The sequence below is a fragment of the Myotis myotis genome, unplaced genomic scaffold (genome assembly GCF_014108235.1).
Source record: "Myotis myotis isolate mMyoMyo1 unplaced genomic scaffold, mMyoMyo1.p scaffold_m19_p_18, whole genome shotgun sequence".
Lineage (NCBI taxonomy): Eukaryota > Metazoa > Chordata > Mammalia > Chiroptera > Vespertilionidae > Myotis > Myotis myotis.
In genome coordinates this window covers 37,587,213-37,608,684 of record NW_023416322.1, presented here as the reverse complement: position 1 = coordinate 37,608,684, position 21,472 = coordinate 37,587,213, and the positions used below count along the sequence as shown (strand labels likewise).

Sequence of the window (21,472 nt, the reverse complement as noted above, 5' to 3'; positions counted from 1 at the left end):
CTCCCCTCCCTACTTCTTACCACCCCAGCCCCCTCATCTTATGCCAACTGTCTCCTACTGCCTTCTTAGAAACCCAGAAGATGAATCTTAGCATTTTGGACCTAGGAAGAACCATTGGCCACATTTTCAGATGAGGAAATCGGGGCCCAGAGAGGTTAAAGACCTTCCCAAAGTCACACAGCAGTATGTGAAGTGCATACCAGGGTCCTTGCTAGGACCTCAAACCTTGGTTCCGAAACACTGAACACCACAGGAAGACATTCTTGGAGCAACAAGGGTATTAGGTTTGAAATGTCTGGCCTCGGAGGACTAGTGTGTGCTTCACTGAGGGTTTGGGGGGTGAGGGAAGGCCGGGTCACTGGCTCAGAGCCGTTCCAGGGGTCAGCCTCAGCACGCTGCGATGCCAGAGAGGCTTGGGGGTGGCGGGGGAGCGGCAGGGTGAAGACCGTACGTGTTCAGGGTTCAGGGACGGAGCTCCCCAGGGTACAGGGGAAGTGCTTCTGAGACTCAGGGCCAGGAAACAAGGCCCTGTTTGCAGCTCTTTTCTCCAGGTTTGGCCTGGAATGGGAGCTCATTTCCCCAAACCCAGGCAGCTGAGAGTGAGGGCACGCTAGACTGGTGATTCTAACATGGGCAGACTAATCCTGCCTGGCCCAGTGGCCTCTGATGGCTCCAGGGGCAAACACGGAGTGGTAGCCATCATGATGGGACCGGGGCACACTTCCCTGTGGGGCTCCTGGGCAGGTCTCACCACTGTGCAGTCACCCGCTCCAAACTCCAAGTGGACTCGCTTCCCAGCTGGATCCCGGGGAAGCTCTGGCTCCGTTACAGCCACTCGATGAATACATCTCTGCTCAGTGCTGAGAGCCTGGTCCCAGTAATTGACTTGTAGCACATCCAGAGACTGTGCACATAACCAGCCCAGTGGATGCATCGTCGTTAGAAAAAGATTTATCACCAAGTCGTGGCAGCTTCCCATTTCTGGAGCAGAAATAAGGATGCTCCTTGCCAGGAGTCAGTCATCCTTTGTCTTCAAAGCAAATTCCTCCATGGTTGGAGGCTTCCTGGGTCCAGGCCGAGGCCTCTGGCCAACTTGCTGGCCCAGGTCCCAGAGTCTCGGTGTCTCCACCTTGAGAATCTCAGCAGGAGCAGCAGGGAGCAAGGGAGAAAGGGCAGCGCTGAGTGTAGGCACCCTGAGTTCAGACCTGACTCTGCCACCAGCTGGCTTGAGACCTTGGGCAAGTCACGTAACGCCCTCAGGCTTTCACTTCCCCATCCGTGCAATGGGGTCTGTGACTCCTGCGTGAACTGTCTCTGAGCAGAAGTAGAAGAGGCGTCCACCATCACTTACCTTGTGGAGAGGCCGCGTGGAATCATGGTCGGCTGGATCTGGGTCAAGTTTATTTTTTTTTAAATATATTTTGTATTGATTTTCAGAGAGGGAGAAGGAGGGAGAGGTAGAAACATCAATGGTGAGAGAGAATCATTGATGGATTGCCTTCTGCACTCTCCACATTGGGGATCGAGCTGGCAACCCAGACATGTGCCCTGACCAGAAATTGAACCATGATCTCCTGGTTCATAGGTCAATGCTCAACCTCTGACCCATACCGGCTGGGCTAGTTTCTAAATTCTGGAAGCTTTGGTTTGTGCAGTAGGGGTACTCAAAGTGTCTGCTTTGTGGTGGTGGTGTCGGGAAGACAAGGGAAGGATGTGCAGGAGCCATTGGAAGGGTGCAGGTGTGGGTCTGCACTCCAGTCCAATCCAGCAGCACTTTGATTAGCAACCCGCCCCCTGGGGGTATGTGGGTGGCAATGTTGGTTGTTGTAAGATTGGCCCATCAGTGTATGTATCATCCAACTGAATGGCTCTCAACTCTAGATAAACAGATCTGCAGAGGTTAAGGACTTGTACAAGGTCACTCATTCATCTGGTCAGTGGCAAAGGTGAGCTTTGAGCCCATTCCTAGCTGACTCCAGGATCTGTGTTTTTTCTGCCACCCCACACTGGCTTATAAACTCACTAGTGGCCCGGTGCACAGATTTGTGCACATTGAAAGGAAATTAATTAGAAGGTGGCCATGAGGGCGGGACTGGGTGAGACGGGCTGCACACGCCCTGAGCCATCCTCCCACAGTCCCTCCCCCGCCAGCCACACTGGGGCAGCTCCTCTGCTCCAAGGGCATCTTCGGAGTGAGCAGGGTCCCTCACTCCAGCAGGCAGGCCCCTTGGTCTGGCCTGCGGGGATCAGGCCAAACTGGCTCTCTGACATCCCCTGAGGGGGCCTGAAGTGGGAGAGGGCACTCTGCAAAGTTGCTGTTGCTCAACAGCTCCTGCATTGAGCATCTGCCCCCTGTGGTCAGTGTGCATCATACCTACCACCCGGTCAGCCGGTCGGCTAGTTGCTTAGTCTTTTATATATACATACATTCATATATATATCCAACCTCCTCCCAGAAGCCTTTCCCGACTTCCATGACCCACCATATATATATATATTAGACAGAGTGAAGGTGGTCAAGTAAGAGTGTCATTAATGGTGAGGACACAGAAGCAGTGGAACCAGGTGGACTTGGGTAATCCCGCCCTTGCCACCTTTTAGCTGTGTGACCACAGACAAGTTACTCACCCTCTCTGAGCCTCATGCATGTTAGGTTCTTAGTGCAGTAACTGGTGTTCCAATCGAGAGTTCTTGTTATCACTGCTGTTAAAGGCAGGGTGTGCTCTGTGCTGAAGGGTGGCACTATGGCCAGCAATAAGTGCTGGCAGAGTCACCCCAGGACATCCTGTGGGCTGGAGGGGACCAGGCAAGACAGCAGGAGACAGTGGCATTGACATGGGGCTTTGAAGGACAGAAAGGCTTCTGATCAGTGAAGCCAAGTGGGAGACACTTCTAGGCAGACTGGCTAGTGCACAGGGAGGTGCCAGGTGGGAAGGCCCAGGAGAATTCTGGGGCGAGTGAGCATGGACGCTGGGAACCCCCATGGGGAAGTGCACCCATTCATTCATCCACCCGCTGGGACAGGTGACTGATTTTACAGTCACTCTGTGTGCTGGACACTTCGAAATCACAGTCTCACATTCACCAACCAGCCATGAATGAGTCTGTGTCTGCGTTCCCCGCCTGCCGTGAGCCAGGGGAGGGTGACAGAAGCCGATTGGGCACTGTCTCTGACTCCGGCAGCAGCGGAGTTCATGGGTAACACACATGCTGCTCAGCTGGCTGTGCCTGCATATGGGTGGCACACCTCCCTCCTCAGACTAGCCGCTCTCACCTCTGAGGTTGGGACAGTCCACTGTCCGGCCGGCTAACACTCGGTGGGCAGGGGCCGGTGGGCTATGTCCTCAGCTCCGTGGAGATGGCGTAGGTGACAAACAAGGGGGACCAAGCCTGGCTCTTGGTCACTCCGGCTGCTACCAGCCTCCACTGGGTTTTAATCTCCGTGGGGACATCTTTCCCAAGGCCAGGTGGTGACAGAGTCCATAGCTGATGTCTGCTTTTATTCTCTGTCTCTTTCAGGAATATTCCAAGGCCAGTGTTTTTTTGTCAGTCCGAGTCCTTCTCCTCCTGGACCCTTCACGGCTGGCTGCTCGAGCCTATGTGATTGGATCACCTGAATCAGCCCTGAGGTCGGCAGCATCCTATCCCAGGACTTGGCCCACCTCAGAGCACTGTCCCCTGCCCGAATACCCAGGTCCCGTGCCACCACCAGGTACCTCTGAGAATGCTTCCCATCGCCTGCCTTCCCACCTCCTCCCGGAAGCCTTCCTTGACTTCCACGACCCACCTTATATCCAGCCCGAACATCCTGTTGCTTTATAAGATTCTCTTCTAGTTGCTTATCTATATGCACCTAAGCAGGGCAGCTTTTCCTGCCTTTCCATCTCATCCCCAGCACCAAGCAAGGAAGGACAAAGAACAGGCGATGTTTGAAGGATTTGGCTAGATGGGGGCACATCTGGGATGTTCTGATTGGAAAGATGCCTGTAGGTTACCGGGGATGACACCTGCCTTTGTCCAGCCCTGTGGGACTTCTCAAGGTTTATTACCCTCTCTCCTCATTTGTCAAGGAGATGGGGGAAGGGCTGAGTCCTGGTACAAACTAAATGGGCTGTTTCCACCCTGACCGGTTTGGCTCAGTGGATAGAGCGTTGGCCTGTGGACTGAAGGGTCCCAGGTTCGATTTCAGTCAAGGGCATGTACCTTGGTTGCGGGCACATCCCTGGTAGGGAGTGTGCAGGAGGCAGCTGATCGATGTTTCTCTCTCATTGATGTTTCTAACTCTCTCCCTCTCCCTTCCTCTCTGTTAAAAAAAATCAATAAATATACTTTAAAATAATAATTAATAAATGGGCTGTTTCCACCTGTCTAGCAGGCCATGTGAGTCCAGCCAGGTGGGGTATACCTGGGAGCAAAGGTACATGAACAGCTTGTTGTGTGACCTTGGGCAAGTCACTCCTCCTTGCTGGGCCTGGCTTTCTTCATCTGATAACAGTAGTGGCCTGGAGGATTGTTAAGGTGCCTTCCAGCCCTGAGCCTTTGCTCAACTGACTCAAAGGCAGTGTTTATAGCGGCACAAATAAAATGTCCCTCCCTGACATGCAGCTAGGGGATCAATAATTCTGTGCGAGCACCCTTGCAGTAGAGCCAGAATCCTGCCATGTTCCCTCAAGACTGGACACGATCTTTATTCGTTGCTCATCCATTCTCCCTCTGCTCGGCCCTCCCTCCAACCCCCTTTACCACCCCACCCCCAATCCAGGATGCGGCAACTTGCCATGAATGAAGAGCGGCTGGTCACGTGGCCTGGTCGCCATGGCAACGGGTCCCTGCAGGCGAGGTAGGCATCAAAGTCACATGAGAACCCCAGAAAATTGGCTGAGGTATTTATAGAAGCAGGCTGGTGCTTTTATGGAAATGGGTCTATATTTGACTCAGGTACAGAAAGCTCTGTGCTGGCCCTAGGAAGAGGCAGGTCTTACATCTAATTCTCCCTTCCCAAGCCTGGAGTGGGGGCACCCAGTCCCCGCCCTTCCTCTGTGTACCGGCACATTCCCTTCCCCACACCAGTCCCTGCTGCTGCCCCTCCTACTACAGCAGACCCCCTTCTGTTTACACACAAAGCCTTCTTCCTGGTTGGGAGTTTGGGGGCCCAGGATGCTGGCCGGTGGGCAATTGAGGACACCCTCCTGCACCACTCCCTCAAGTACCACCAAGAGGCATGTCCCTGCAGCGCTCAGTAAATATTAGAAGTTACTGTGATGACTCAAAGCCTCGGCCACTCCTTCCTTCTGTGTTGGGAGAAGCTGCTAAATGGAGAAGGAATACATTGTAGATAGAGCAAGCCTTGGAAGGGTCGGATGTCCCAGAAAAGCAAGGAAATGTTCATGGTAACTATTGTTTATTGAGCACTCACTGGGTATGTGTTCTCTCATTTAACACTCACCCATCCAGTGCTGTGGAAACTGCTGTTATCCCCATTTCACAGATGAAATGTAATCTCCGTCATCTTCTAAATGACTGGATGGGGTTCACTTCTGGACTCAGGGTTCTGCTTCGTATTTCTCAGGACTAGGACTGCACTAACTTAAACTTATAGCTTCCTAATGTGCCTTACCGACTGGTGGGCGATTCCCATCACACCCATTACTTCCCCTGCTAATTTCCTGGCTAATTGCTTGTTTCTTTTTCCTAATGAATCTTAGAAGCAGCTTGTCTGATTACAAAGAAAAAAGTAACCCTTTTGTTATTTTCATCGAGTCTTTTTTAAAGTATAAATTAATTTACATGTTTTCTCTCCCAATCTAAGAATATCATTTATTTTCTTATGTTCAAATGCCCTTTTATGAACTCTCAGTAGCATGCAGATGCTTTCTTCATGTAAGATATCCTACACAGCTTTTATTTATTTATTTTTTTTAATATATTTTATTGATTTTTTTACAGAGAGGAAGGGCGAGAGATAGTTAGAACATCAATGAGAGAGAAACATCGATCAGCTGCCTCCTGCACATCTCCTACTGGGGATGTGCCCGCAACCCAGGTACATGCCCTTGACCGGAATCGAACCTGGGACCTTTCAGTCCGCAGGTCGACGCTCTATCCACTGAGCCAAACCGGTTTCAGCCTACACAGCTTTTAAAGTTTATTCCAAGTGTTCTTCTTTTCTGGTTATTGCTCTTGTAACTAAAGCATTTCTTATATTTCCTCACTGGTTGGTATATTGGAAGGTTATGATATTCTACATATTAATTTTGCATATATCACATTCCTGAATCCTTTTTTGTTTTTTTAGTTGTGAATTATATTTTAAAAATGTATTTTTATTGATTTCAGAGAGAAAGGGAGAGGGAAGGAAAAATAGAAATATCAATGATGAGGATCATTGATTGGCTACCTCCTGCACACCCTCCTACTGGGAATGAGCCCGCATCCTGGGCCTGTATCCTGACTGGGAATTGAACTGTGACCTCCTGGTTCATAGGTCGACACTCAACCACTGAGTCTTGCCATCCGGGCTTGAATTATTTTTTAAATGAAGCTTTCAGCCTTTAAGAGGAGGATGCACACACACACACACACACACACACACACAACCCTGGGGTAAGTGGCTATTTCATAATTCAGTGAGTTCCTAAGTGTAGGATATTTAGAGTAGTGCCTGGCCCATCTTACGAGTTACTGGTAATAGCAACAGTCATAATATGGCCTTGAGTTTACACAGGGTCTAATTTCATTTAATCCTTACAATGACCCCATGAGGTTAGAGAACAGATAAAGAATCTGAAGGTCAGAGATATGAAGTAGTTGGTCAAAGGTCACCTGGGAAGGTAGAGCTGGATTAGAACCCGTGTTCATCTGACTGTACATCATGCTGTCTGAGAGAGAGACCAGGCCAGTCCTTTTGCGAAGTGGAGGGTCCCTGTCATCACTCCTTTTGATTTGTGTTCTGTGTGCTCATGCAAGGGTGTGCTTAGTTGGGCCACCCCACCCTGCTCAATAAGGACTCTGGATTCAGTTTCCGGGGCAGCTTTCTAACCACTGAGTCCCAGTAAAGGAAAAGACTGGGGCTGGCCTGCCTTTGTGCGGCTCCCTTATATCCTCCCAACAGAAGTGGCAGCTCCAGGCTGACAGGCCAGGCTTCCACAGTAGAGAATTCAACTCACCTTCCAGCCTTCTCTCCCACTTGTCCCCTGAGTCCACAGCTTCCCTCCAGGCGTGCGAGGTCAGGGACCTGGGGAGTCCCATCACCTGCTCCTTCCTCCTTGCTCTTTATTCCTCTGCATGTCTGTCCTCTCGCTCCAGACAGGAAGCGGGAGGACTTGTTAACGCAACCCTGTACTTCAAACCGTAATTTCACACATGTAGCTCAGACTGCAGCTACTTCTGCAACGTGTTACTTCTGTTTTTTTACAAAATATTTTTATTGATTTCAGAGAGGAAGGGAGAGGAAGAGAGATATAGAAACATCAGTGATGAAAGAGAATCATTGATTGGCTGCCTCCTGCATGCTCCCTCCGGGCTTCGAGCTCGCAACCTGGGCATGTGCCCTGACTGGGAATTGAACCGTGACCTCCTGGTTCATAGATCTATGCTCAACCACTGAGTCACACCGGCCAGGCAATACCCATATTTCTAACCACACGTTCTGGATTCTTTCAGCAAATCTGTATGGAGAGTTCATTCTGTGTTCAAGACGGGCATGGTCTCTGCCCTGTGGAATGTCCACAGCAGCCAAGGTGACCATCAGCAGCAGCCGATCACACCATAAGCACTTAACTACATTGTGACGAAGGCTACGAAGGAGAAGAAATGTCCAGCTGGGAGGCTGACCGAATTCTCCATGGCCAGGAGGGGCATGAAGAGTTGGGGTCCGAGGTGAACTCTGGTGAGTGGGCAGGGAGTGAGGAGAGAGGAAAAGGGGGGACCTAGCGGCTTCCTAGCAGAGAGGGCACATGCGCTGAAGGCTGAGTCAGGAAGGACTGGGCGAGTCGAGCTGAGAGAAGGTTGGGGTAGGGAGTGGGCTGCAGGAAAGGCCGTGGGAGAGGGGTGTGAAATGAGCCGGGGATGCGGAGGGCCTTGAAGGACCTGCTGAAGATGGGGCGAAACTGTGAGCTTGAGAAGGCTCCACTCATCTTCGTGCGTCTAAAAGGGGAGGCATTGGTGGCTCTTTGTTCCAGGCTGTCTTGCTGAGGATGTTTGCATAGCAGACACCTCTGGGAGTTGGAGATAGTGTCTCCCAGTGGAGGACAGGTTTGTTTGCTGTCCGGGATAATAACAATCCTAAGTAGAATAACATCTGGGGCCAAGGTTGGGCAGGTTTGCCGGCAGCCCACTATAAAAGATTGGGGTTCCCTAAGCTGGGGTTCCCCAGCTGGTGCAGTATTATCTGAGCACAGCCCCACTTCCCTCCTTTGGACTAGAGTGAAGGTAAACTGAGTTGACTGAAGCTCAAGCTTCCTGTTGAGCCTTGAGGAATAAGATCCTTTGTCTCTGGCCCAAGAGTCTCATGTCTCCTGCCAGCATCCATGAAACTGTCAGGCTCATTTGTTAGACAGCATGGGTAGAATCTCAGAGCCTCCGGAGTACATGACCACAGTCCTGTTGCCTTTCACAGGACCACTGAGACAGCTGCCACCTCCAATCCTTCCCAAACACCTGTGTCTAATGCCAAGGTCCCCTGAATGTCCTCTAGAGCAGCGGTCGCCAACCTTTCGGATCTCATGGACCACTGGTTGGCAACCGCTGCTCTAGAGCAGAAGTAATTCATTCCAGACTCTGCAAACAGCCCTCCCAGGCTCTGGAGCATGGCTCCTGCCTGCCTACCCACTCCTGCTCCAGCTCAGGCATTCACCACCCCCTCCCCCAACCTCCACTCTCTTGTATCTTTGTCTTGTCATGCTGTCCCCTCCACAAGGGTCATCCTTCTCCCCTTCCACCCTCTGAGGCCAGGATCCTGCCGCACCTCCTCCATAAGGTCTGCCCAGAGCCCAGGCAGAACCTCCCTCTCCCTTCACTGACCCTCACTTTCCTTATCTTCTAGGGTCTTCGGTCCTTCTGCCTCGTACTGTGGCTGTCTGTGCAAACCTCTCCCAGAGGCCCCCTACCACCATTCCTGTTATCTCAACCCCTGCAGCCTCTGCCTAGGTGGGAGCTCAAGAGATGAGTGATGTAGTAGGAGCTGAGCTGCACAGGGAATGATCCTCCTGGGAGATGGGATGGGAGGGCTGTGGGGGCAGAGAAGGCATTCCAAGTGAGGAGTAGAGAGGGAACAAAGGCATGGAGGTGCAAACTGCTAGGGCAGGGAGAAAAACCGCTTTGGGTGGGGCTGAGTTCATGAAGGGGCCAAAGGAGATGGGCCTGAAAAGATGGAGGCCCAGGACTCAGGAGGGCCTTGGCCATGGGGTCCCGTTCCGCTCTGAGGGCAGGAGCCCCAGTGACTCCTCTCCAGCGTCTGGACCCCTCCGTGAGGGGCCTCAAGAGGCTGCTGCCAGGGCAGCCCCTGCCCACCCCCTCCACCAGAGCCTCGCTCGTGGCCCCAAAGCCTCGCATTGACGCGGGCCCGCGCGTGAGTCAAGCCTGCGTCACGGCACCCCGCCGCCAGGGTGGCCTTTCGCAAAGCGAGGGAACAGCGAGCACGCCGCGCTCCGCCCAGCTCGTTCCGCTCTGCAGAGCCGGCGTGACCAGAGCGCAGGGCGGGCGGCACTCGGTCCCGGCTTCCGCAGCCCCACGGGCTCCCTCTGCCGCGGGACCTGAGTCCCCGGGCCGCTCCCCAGAGGGCTGAGCGCGCCACGGGCGGGAGCTGGGCCGGGACTGGCGGCGAGGGAGGGAGCGAGAAGCCAGCAGAGTCGGTGGCGCGCGGCTCCGCGTCCCCTCCCAGCCCCGGCCGGTGCCGCTGCCGCCGGACTCGGGCTGCCCGAGGAGGGGGCTGTGCGCCCGCCGCCCGTCGGGGACGCAGCTGCTCCGAGGGAGTGCAGGGGCAGAGTGCGCGGCGGTCCGCAAGGCACAGGTGAGTCGCAGCCGGAGCCTGGCTTTACAGGGTCAGCCGCTGCACCTTCAGCTGTGCCGGCCCCGCCCAGCCAGGAAGGCCTAAGAACCGGGATGCGAGGCGGCGCTGCCCGGGTATCCTCGGGCTCTGCGTGGCCCGGGCTCCTCCCCCCTCTCCAGCCTCCGTTGCCTGGTGACGGAGCCCGAGAGTCGCGCTCCTCGGACGCATCGGGGGTGTCTAGCGCCGAGCTCAGGGGTTGGACACCTGACGCTGGCTTCCGGGGCTTAGATGGGCCTCAGAACTCCGGAGGTGTTGAGGCGGAGCTGCAAGGCTGGCGCCTGCGAACCCGGGAGGAGGCCACTGGTTCCACCGCCTGGAGCTGCGCTGGCTCAGGGCGCAGTTCCTGTGCGGCTGGAGACCCCAGCCCCTGCCGCTCTGCTTCAGGCCCGTGACCTTGACGGTATCATTGGCTGGAGAAGCAAAGTGCTCATGACCGAGATGAGTATTTAATTCCCACCCCTAGGGCTGGTCCTCGCTGAGTTCCGAGCTAGCGGGAAGCCCATACTCCCTCCAGGTAAGCGCATCGGAGCGGAATGGCGGAGATGGGGGACGTGCGCGGGGTGGGGTCTCCAGGGCGCCCCCTCCGGAGAGTGGCCTCCGCCCCGTTTATACCTGTGCGTCAGAGGCTCGGATGCTCGCTGCACTCCAGGGGCGCTCAGTGGAAGGAAGCCTTGTGTTTCCTCTTAAAGCCCAAACAGCCCTGTTAGGCCTCCCAGTTCAGAAATCCCGAGGCCACTCACCTTACAGGACCAAGTGGCTGTCAAGAGAAATTTTTTAAAACCAATTTGATCCTACTCCTCTTTCCTTTGAGAAGTGTTTTATCTAGTTCTTTGGATTAGAAATTTCTAACCAGGCCTGTCTTTGGAGCAGTTCAGCTGTGAACATGAAGCTGGTGGGGTTGGATTGGAGAGAGAGAAGATTCATTGGAGGGCACTGCCCTTGTTAGCAGGAATCTCCAGAAACTAAGAAGATCCTTAACGACTCAAAAAAAAAAAAAATCAAAACTTTAGTTAGATCCTTTTAGGCTGGTGTCTGGAGAACAAGGTCAGAGTGTGTGGAGGGTAACCGTGGGGGCTTGTCTACCTGATGCTGCGCTTACGTTGTCCCAGGGCCTGGTGAGGTGGGCCCATCACCTGGCAGGAAGGGCTTGGAGGTCACACCTGATTGTCCTTGGCCGTGGCCCAGCCATGGAGACCATCAGAGCCTCCAGCTCCTCTGCTGGCTCTTTCTCAGATGGAGCAGCTGTGGCTAAGTAGGTGGTGAGTTTCAGCGAATCCCTACAGCTCAGCCTGGAGGTGACTCAGTGCAGGAGGCACGTCGTGCCCACTCGCTCTGACTGGAGTGAGTTTGTTAGGCCTGAGTCACAGGCAGCGCGGTGTCAGCTGCTCGTGAGTTGAATGGAGTTCGGTACCGGGACTTGTGAGCAGGAACAGCCACAGCGCCCGCCCGGTGTTGGGGGGCCACCAACCAGAAGTGGGCAAGTCCTCAGAGGGAGCTAAGCAGACTCAGGCTGCCTGGCTCCTGGGCCAGGGTTCTGGAGCTCTGACCCCTGGGAAAGGCAAGCAGGGTCAGGTTGGGGTGGGGAGGTGGAGGAGAGCTGCAGGGGAGGCGCTGGGATTGTGGTCAGAAAGGCCCAGTGCTCTTCATGTGCCAGCGCGGGGTGACCTTGGGCAAGTCAGTTTACCTCTGGAGCCTTGGTTTCCTCAGTTGAAAAACAGGGACACCTATGGTGCCTTTGCCACATGCTCATTAAGTGTGAGTTCCCCGCCTCTTGCTTTATGGACCTTAACCAGGAGAGGTTTTTTCCCTCCCTGCCCTTGCTCCTTGGGGTGGAGACAAAGGAAGGTGACAGGGTTTCACACGTGAGAGAAGCACCTGCAACTCAGCTGCAAACTGACCTACTTCCACCCCTCAGTTCTTCCAGGAGACCCTGAACGGGGAAGCCCGAGTGAGCACAGGGCTGGTGGGGAGCCTGGGCTGGGTCTGCAAGGTGCCCTGGGCTGGCTGAGACTCCAGCACAGACCTTGACTCCTTAAGATTGTCCCTGACTGTGGCCTGGTCCCAAGTTACATGCCTGCTGGGTGGACTGCAGGGGTCCTTGCCCTTGGAGCAGGTCTTGCCACCCTCCTCCTCACCTGCCCCCTCTGTAGGGGAGTTGGAAGCTGCAAGACCACGGAGTGTGTTCCCTGCCTTCTCTGAAGGACTCGGGCTCTGGCTCCCCTCCTCTGTAATGTGTGTAGACTTGGTGCTGAGCTGAGATGTGTTTGCCTCAAGAGTGGAGGCAATGCTCAGTGGTTGACCATTGACCTATGAACCTGGAGGTCATGGTTTGATTCCCAGTTGGGGCACATGCCCAGGTTGTAGGCTCGATCCCTAGTGAGGGGGCATGCAGGAGGCAGCCAATTGATGATTCTCTCTCATCACTGATGTTTCTATCTCTCTCCCTCTCCCTTCCTCTCCAAAATCAATCAGTCTATCTATCTATCTATCTATCTATCTATCTATCTATCTATCTATCAATCAATCATCTATCTATCTATCTAAAGAGTGGAGGCAATAGGGGGATCCCCAGTGCAGCAAAAAGGCCAGCTGGCCCAGGGGTCTCTAGCTTGCTCCTGGAAATATGTGTGTGTGGGAGGGCACATGCACCCTGGAAATCCATGCCCTTCCCATTGGATCTGGCAAATTCCAAGGTATTAGAGACAGAGGTGAGAGGACTCCTGAGAAGCAGGTGCCTTCTGTCTGGGCACCTTCCCTTCCCTCATGCCTGTCGGATTTGCTGCAGGAGGACAATTCATCATTAATCCCTTCAAAGCTGCTAAGAGAAGCAGCAGAATATTTAAAGGGAGGATGAATTGGGGCTTTTTCCCCCAGAAGCAGGTCTGACTTATCACCCCCTCCCAGGCTGGGCTCAGGAAGTCCTCACAGCCACACATCTGGAGCCTGGATCTCCGGGGTGGGAAATAAACCGTTACTCGGCCCTGCAAAGCCCTCCTACATCAGCCTTCTTCCCTCCCCCCTCCCCCCCGCCTGCTGCTACTGTCCCAGGCTCTCAAAGGTCAGAAGCACAGTACCATGGGTAGAGCTGTTAGTACACGCCCCCAACTCAGGTGGGATGGGGATCTGTGGGGAAATGCCTACAGTGAGCTTTTAGGAGGGGCGGGTGCAGGCCTGTACTCCAGAAGCTCACCCCGGTCTTGGCATCCAGCGATAATATCCTGATTTTTACGGAGGCTTCCGCGCTGTGCTAAGTGCTTTATTCATACACCATCCTGTCTAATCTTTGCTACCATCCCAGGAGACCGATCTTACTCTTGGCGGTTGTACAGATGTGGGACTTGAGGCTCAGAGAGGTTAAATAACTTGGTCAAGGTCACCCGAGTCGTGCGTGGCAACCTGAGAATTAGAACTCAGGTCTGTCGGGTTCCAGACTTCCTGCCCTTGACCACGATGTGATATGTCGCATTATTAGTTCTTTATAAATGTTTGCTGACCACCCAGGCATTTATCCAAACGAGATTGTCTGAATGCGTGTCCAGTTCTTTGAGCTCATGCCCTGAGAAAGGGGGCAGTGAGCCTCCGCCAATGGGAAGTTGGTAGAGAATGGACAGCCCTAAACTGGCAAGGTTGGGGAATGCGGTACGTGCTTGCACGAGGGTGGGAATCCAGAAGAAGGTCACGTCTGGCCTTCTCTTCCAGACTTCTGGCTCCCTGGCCTCATTTCCTCATAGGTTGTCAGGCCCGGGGCTAGTGCTGGGGCAGTGAGGGGAGAGCGAGAGCAGACTGGATCCCTCCATTTGTCCAGGCCAGGGCTGGTGCTGGGGCAGTGAGGGGAGAGCGGAAGCAGACTGCATGGTGCCCGGAGGAGGCCTTTTGCATCTGCAGAGTCAGGACCCCGGTGGGAACTGGGTGGGTCAGGTTTCTCTGCTGGAGAGTGTGAGCCAGGGCCTTGCAGAAGCGTCTGGTGAGACCCAGGGCAGCACTGCTAACACTCCAGGGCTGTTCGCAGCAGCTGCCCGCATGGGCTGCTCAGAGGGATGCTGCTGCTCCCTGGTCTTGTCCCCTGGACAGCCCACCCTCCTCACCTCGGGGGCTCTGCCCCTTGTGTCCTTGGCATTCTGGGAAGCTTGGCATCTGCTTCCTCCTGCTTCTCCATCTCTTCTCTCTCTGAGAAATCACCCTGAGACACAGGCCTACACTATCCTAGCCCGCCTGGCACCCCTAAACCACCCATGATCTTGGTGGGAAGGTCCTGTAAGTGAGGGTGGATCATTGGAGCGTAGGCATTAATGCTCCCCCCCCCCACTCCCAGTGGATACCAAGGACCTTTCCAGACACCCCTGCTTCATGGGCATCCATTCTGTGCAGATGCCTTTGATAACCACCCCTCCCCACCCAGCATGAATAATTTAAGAAATAAAAACATTGTTCATCTATGGGTATATTCAGGTATTCAAAAACATAGATATTTACTGTGCAGGAAACTCACATGTGAGAACAGGAGCTCAGGTACAAGGGGACCAGGTGAATTACTGGACTGCATTATTCTCACGTTCAGAACCAGGTATATCCATTAGAGAACAATTCTGGGTCAGGTGAGTTCCGGGCAGCCTGAGTCCCCAACTTGGGAGGTGGGACTTAAGGCCCTCATGTGGCCTCATGGGGCAAGCGTGGGGCCAGAGGAAAACACGCCCCAGCTCCCATGCCCGGGGGCATCTCCCCGGCCACACTGGTCCCACCGAGCTGCCACTCTGCCTTCCAGAGCCAGCCGAGGGCTCGGCCCGGTTAAGGTAAGAAGTTGCCGCTCACTGTGGCCCATCATTTCTAATTGCTGGTTTAATTAGAATTTCTGCTGAGTTCCTTGCACTGCTAATTTGCCACCTATTTCAGTTGCAAATAGAATTCATTGGTCCACACCCCAAATTCCTGCTGGTTGCATCTTGCCTTTAATTATAAGAGGCCTGAGCTCCAGTGGTTTTAAATCCCACTGCAGGTGGGGGTGCTGTGTGATAAAGCTACCTTTCAAGAGATGTGGACAGTCACCTGGTGGTGTGGCTTCATCAGGTGTTTCCAGGTGAGCATTCAGAGAGGACACAGACCTCCTCCCCCCGGGTGTGTCTGAGGGACAGAAAGTGGATTCTCTGTGCTGGGCAGCCCCTCACTGACTCCCAGGAGGGCCTGGTGGGCGCTGTCCACGGTCCTGGCACACCGCAGAGCCAGCCTGTCTGCTGGTGCTGTGCGGAGTTCTTTAGAATGACTGGAAGAAATCCCCGAAAACTGCTCCCCAAACTACATTATGTCATTGGTTTGGGAAAGGACCTGGCCAGGTATGGAGGTCCTGCCTCAGGGGGAAATGGTGCTAGCTGGACTGTCCCGCTGTTGACTTGCTGAATAAGACTCGGGTGTATCGCTTTGCAGGGCAGCATGGTACGCTGGGGAACTTCCTAACCAGCGCCACAGATGGGTGGTGTGTGGCCATAATCAGGATGCCTTCATCCTTTGGAGTAGCCTGGAGCAGCCTCGGTGGAGGGTCCCCTCCATGGACCCCAGTGTGCCATACCCGTTGGCTCTTCTCTGTGGTCAGACATGCAAAAGATCGGAAAGCACTAGTGCATTGGAAAGAACATGGGCTGCAGAGTTTGGGAGACCATGGTTCAAATCCCCATTCTCCCACTTCATGGCTGGGTCCTCTTGTCCCTGGTATTTGTCTTGCCTTAGCTAAGGCTTCTCTGTTTGTAAAATGAGGATTACATTGTTCAATACATCTATTGGATGCCAAGTTGTTGAGGGGGGAGGATACATAACATACGTAAGCATAGTAGGTCTTCAAAGATGCTTGCTCCCTCCACTGTGTCCTGCGACCTGTTCCTGATAGGAGGGCTTTTCTGCCCAGCCCTCCGCAATGCAGCTCTGAAGGCTGGTGAGGAAACAGACAGACGTTTCCGGTTCTCGGGAGAGAGACATCCTGTTGGGACTGTAATTAAGGGTTCCTGATCCTATTCCTTCAAGTGCTCTTCAGCAGTCTGCTGGGGAGCTCAGGTAATTGGACACCCTGGGCTCCCTCCGCCTCTCTCTCTGAGACAAGAGAAAATAGTGGCTTTAAGAAAATCCAGGTCAGAGGATTTGGGCAGAGGCTGTGGGGACCCATCTGTCACCACCAAGGGCCTCCCGGAAGGAGGGAAGAAGGGAGTGACTCCTGGACTTTAATTTTCACATCTGACTTTTAAAAATATTTGGCTTTCCAAATCGGGACAGGCTACTTGTGTGTGCCCTTCCTCACCTGGGAATCATCTGTTTATCTCTCTATTTAAAGCCTAAACCTCATCTACCACCCTGGCCAGGTCACCATCATCTCTTACCTACCCTCCTTGTTTCTTTACTTGTGCTAGAGTGATCCCCCCCCCCCTTAATTTATTTATTTATTTATTTATTTATTTATTTATTTATTTATTTTGTTAATCCTCACCAAGGATATTTTTTCACTGTAGAGTGATCCCTTTTAAAGCAGGTGGGTAACATTTTTCGCCGCCTCAAACTGCCAGCAGCTTCCTGTTGGCCTTGAAAGGAAACCCAAAGTCCTGTCCATGGCCTCCGAGTCCTGCCTGCTCAGGGTTCTAGCTTCATCCAGTCCCAGCATGTCCACCTTTCCCTTGCTCTGGCTGCTCTAGGCATGAGGTCCTTTCTTCTGGTCCTTGCGCTCATCCAGCGTGCCTGGTCCTGCCTCAGGGCCTTTGCATTTCCTGCTCTAGAATACACATCCTACAGGGCAGGAACATTGTTTGCTCTGTTCCCTGCTCTACTAGGGCCTGGTCCGTAGTTAGTGTTCAGTAAATATTTACTGAAGGAAGTAAGGGAAGGGAAGGAGGGAGAGAGGGATTTTTAGAATCCCATATTTATTCTCAGCAGAAGCTCTAGTTCACAGAAGTCTCTGGGCTCCAGTCTCCTCCAGCTGGAGAGGGAAGCGGGAGGTCGGTTAGAGCGCCAAGCCCCTGTATCCCGCCGCCAGCCCTCGCGTCCTCAGGCGCCTGCGTGTTGTTCAGGTCAGTTCCAGGTCACTGCGGGGCAGTGGGTGGATGCGCCTCTGTTCCTGGAGCCCATTTCCCTGTGTTCTCACAGGAACCTGGCGCTGGTCTGTGGGTGCCCCTGCATTATCTCATTTTATCCTCATGCAACCCTGTGAGGTCGGAGCCTCAACCCCATCATTTCAGATCCAGAAGCTGGAACAAAGAGGGGCTGTGTCCTTTTCCAAAGACTCACAGCTAGTATTGTGAGAGGCCAGACTCAAACCCAGGTTCCCCCAGATCCCAAACCCATGACCTTTCTGTGACGGTGTTGTGGTTCTGGGGTCAGATGGTGGTGGGGACCCAGGGCCTCCACTTTCTGACTGTGTGCCTTATTTTATCAGTTCCAAGATGCATAGTTTCGCACATTGTCACACCTTAGAATCAGGACATGATGTGCAATCAATGACGTCTCAAATCAGCTGTGGGTCAGGAGGTGGTGGTGCGTAAAATCCTTCCGTTAGCCTTTCTGGTAAGTTCAAGCAAGTAGCAGCATCAAAGGGCCTTAAGTTCAGTGAACTGGAGGTCATTCATCCCTCTAGACCTGGACTTCTTCATTTGTAAAATGGTTATCACAGTGGTACCAGCCTCGCACACTTACTGGCGGGTTAAAGTACGTAACGGCTGCTCCATGCAGTGGCTGCTACAGAGTCAGTCTTCAAGAAGTATTGCCTGCGTGTTGCTCTTGTCCTTGTCATTATTGCTCCGCCCACTCTACCTGAATTCTAGCGCAGGGTCAGGTGTCTGTGGGCGGCCACGGTGCTGGTCTTGCTACATCCCCACCGGCACGTATTCCCCCACGTGAAATGGGAAATCTAAACCACAAGCTTTGGTTTGCACTGGCCCCGCCCACGTTTTCCAGTGCCAGCTCCTGCCCCAAACCCCTCCCGACCATCTGCCCGTTTTTTTGCTTCCCTTCCTCCTTGACTAAGAAAACAAAATATTGACTGCAGAGACCGCGCCTGGAGAGCATGACAGGATGGCTGCAGAAGGCTCACTGTGCCCGAGCCAGTGTTAGGAAGGGGCCCAGCGGCCCGCTGGCACGCTCTGTGCCAAGACTGTGCCTATCTGGTGTTTATTTCCCGGAGGTGAGGATGGGTGCTGTCTACCGGGTGGAGAAAGTGGGTGGCTCCTTTATAAGAAGCAAAAGTCAATGAGCAATGGCCAGACTTCTTTCTCCTTAGCTTTGAACTTCCTCTTGGGCCATACATGGGCATACGATGGTCTTGGGATCAGAATATCGCAGCAGAATGAGGGGGGATTAAAGCTGGAAATTACATCAGACTAGAAAATTTGGGGGGGGGGCTCAAGCATCAGTTCATCTATTCACTCATTCAGTTCATTCATATCATATTTATTAGCATGTGTAATAGTAAGACGCCAGGATTTGGCCTGGTAGAAGCAAGGATGGGGTCAAACCCCGCAAGCTGGTGAAATGGAGTTAGAGATGATCGCTCTGTCTGGCTTCTCGATCAGCTTTTCATTCTCTTTCCCCTCCTGTCCATGTGGAAACCAGGCCTAGTGGGTAGGTAAGCACTGTTCCCTCTTTTCCAGATGAATAAGGAACAGAAAGTTGGTGCCCCAGCCCCAGGGTCCCCCACACATGTGCTGCAGGCTGCGCTCCACCAGGGCCCCCTAGCTGGGCGCGCAGACCTCCTGGGAGGCTTAACCATCTCCCCAGGCAGATCTGTTGGCTCCCAGGTCTGCCCCTATGTTTCAAAGGCGAAGGCAGTGGGTAGGATGTCAACCTAGGAAGCAGGTTGTTCCTGGAGGGTGGGAAGGCGGGGACTCTGGGACATCCATAAGGATCATGTTTTGCCCCGCATGTGCCAGGCAGGACACTTAGAAAAGGAATCAGCCGTGTAAACAAGCAGCTCTACTAGAAAGGCAGATGGTAAAAAACGTAAAAGAGTGTTGCCAGGAGCCGGCTGCGAAGGGGAAAGAAAGGACATTCATTCTCACTTAGAGAATCACAGTGTCATGGAGGCCAGACAGTGGGCCTTGAGCTAGCTGCACCCTCAGGGACTTCAGTACGGAGGGACTGGGAGGGGTTCATGCAGCGGGAGAGGTGGGTGGGCGGGGGACGCGAGGTGGAGGGGCCTAGTGGAGGAGCCGTAAATGTCACAGGGAGCCGGAGCCAGGCAGTGTGGGATTTCGTGAAGCTGCCTCTGAAGGCCTAGAAGGAAAGCGAGCCGGGAGCCTGCTGGGAGGTCTGGACCAGAGCCTGCAGGGTGGGAAGGAGGACGGATCCAAACACACTGACAGGTGACTTTGGATGGAGGAAGCGGGATGCGAGGTCCAGAATGGTGCTGGGCTCCCTGCCTGTGTGTCCCGGGTGAGAAACCCAAGGAGGGCGGCCACCTAGCCAAGGCCAGGGCCTGTCAGGAGCAGTTGCTCCAGGTGGTTCCAGTAAAACAAAGATAATTTGGAGGACATTGTGAGCCTGTGACAGGAGTCACCTGTTTGGGCTCAGTGGCAGTCCAGAGGGTCTGAGACAATTAGGAGAGCTGCTGGGGCCAAAACCCGCTGCCACATGGAAACTGGGAAGCCATCAAGTTCTCAGAGAGAACAGGACTCAACTTGCTTCCTTCCCAAGCGATTCCTCTTGAATGGGACCTTGGCTTTAGGGCCTGCGGACCTGGGGGCTCTCCCTGCTTTGGCTTGGGAAGGTGTAGCACTCTTTCCAGAGCTACAAGACCCAAGGGCTCAGAGAAGCAGGGCATTGTGGGATCTGTAGTCTCCTCGCTGCTGCTTTCCCCAGGATGGTGGCTTCTCCACTCAGCTCCCCTAAGGTTCCAACTTGGAAAATAAGTGATTCCCTTGAATTACGTGGTACAACCTTCCCAAGGAAGAGACGCCCCGACCCCAGGAGGCAGATGCTCAGAGGGCGGACCTCAGCCTTGCAGCAGGGCCTGTGGGCTGGAGGGACTCCCGCTTGGCCCTGACCTGGGCTGAGCAGCCATCCTGCACCCCTGAGGTCACTGCTGAGTACTGTTATTGCAAAGTGGTGGAGCCCTCCCCCGGGCAGGAGATATTTTTACCTGTCTGCTTCCTAGTCGGTGTTTTTATCTCTTTAGGAAGATGCACAATTCAGTGGCACAGGCCTGCCGCTCTCACGTGCTGTTCTGAGCTGCGAGCTGCACGGTTGCTAGGTGACAGACGTGGCACGCGGCTTCCTGGGCCTTGGAGCCCATCTGCGTTGTGCTTTAAGTCATGGAGCCTTTCCTTTCAGAGAACACCACGGAACCTCGTCTCCCGTGCTGCTCGAGAAAGCAACTTTAACAGCCCACCCAGCTACTCTGGGGGACGATTGCAGTCCGGCTAGGCTGGCTGTCAGAGTGTCCACAGGGCGCCCCACGAAACTCAAGGGAATCATTTCTTTTCCAAGTCGGGACCCTAAGGGAGCTGAGTGGAGAAGCCAGCATCCTGGGGAAAGCAGACAGCGAGCTCTCAACTGACAGGGTGGCATGACACAGGCCCAAGCAGGCGCGGCGGCGGCTAGAGCCTGGGGCTCGCAGGCCTCACTCTCACCCACGTGCACGAGGGGCGCTCCTGGGATGTATGCAGAGCTGACGGCCTCAGAGATCATCCAGACCAACCCATTTCACACACAGGGAGCGCGAGGCCCTGGGAGGTCAGGGCGATGGTGCCGTGTGCTCAGTTGGTGGCGAGGTGCCCTGCACCTTGCCGGCCTTCTGATACCTAGATGGGGGCTGTCTCCCCAACCTGCAAAGGAAGGACAGAGAGGAATTCTGGGTCCTTCTCTACTTGGGCGCTTGTCCCAGCCTGTGCTTTGGGCTCATTGGCTGGGTCCACGTTGGATTCCCATGCACTGGTCTGCAAGCTGACCTTCCTTAGCATAGGGACCCCAGGAGGGATGGGGGGGGAGGGTTGTTTCAAGTCACTGCTGGCCCCACCTCCCCTTTAAAAAGCACAGAGAGAGCACAGGCATGAGGAGGCCTGGGTGCTGACATCTGTGCCACCTGGGCAACGTCCTATGTTCCCTCCGTTCTAGGTGCGAGGGATCCAGCAGCGAACAAATAAGCCAAATATTTCTTCTTGTGGCAGTTACCCATTTCTCCTAGAAGGGCCAGGTACTAAAGAAAGAAACAGACATATCAGGGCCAGGGGTGGTCCTTGCTCTAGAGAGAAATAACAAGGGGTGACTGCGGGGGTGGCAACCTGGAGGGCTGCTATTTTAGGCTCCAGAAAGGCATCCCTGAGGAGGACACATTTGAGCAGAGGCACTCAGAAAATGTATGTCAAGTGAGCAATGGCGCGATGAATGAATGAATGAATGGATGCAATGGGAGCCCTCAAACCCAGGTCTGTCTGACTTCCAGGCCCCTGATCTTCACCACCA

General features: G+C 54.0%; 1 protein-coding gene across 2 annotated transcripts in view; it reads left to right on the top strand.

Annotated features, from left to right (window-relative positions):
• Positions 1-9,607: 9,607 nt before the first annotated feature.
• SLC6A17 (solute carrier family 6 member 17) overlaps positions 9,608-21,472 on the top strand; it is a 36,680-nt gene continuing 24,815 nt past the window's right edge. Inside the window, exon 1 of one of the 2 annotated variants that reach the window (XM_036344130.1) lies at positions 9,608-10,009. The gene's annotated coding sequence lies outside the window, so the exon portion shown is untranslated. Of the gene's footprint in view, positions 10,010-10,242; positions 10,563-21,472 lie in introns of those variants that run through there. The other variant, XM_036344131.1, reaches the window with a different exon arrangement.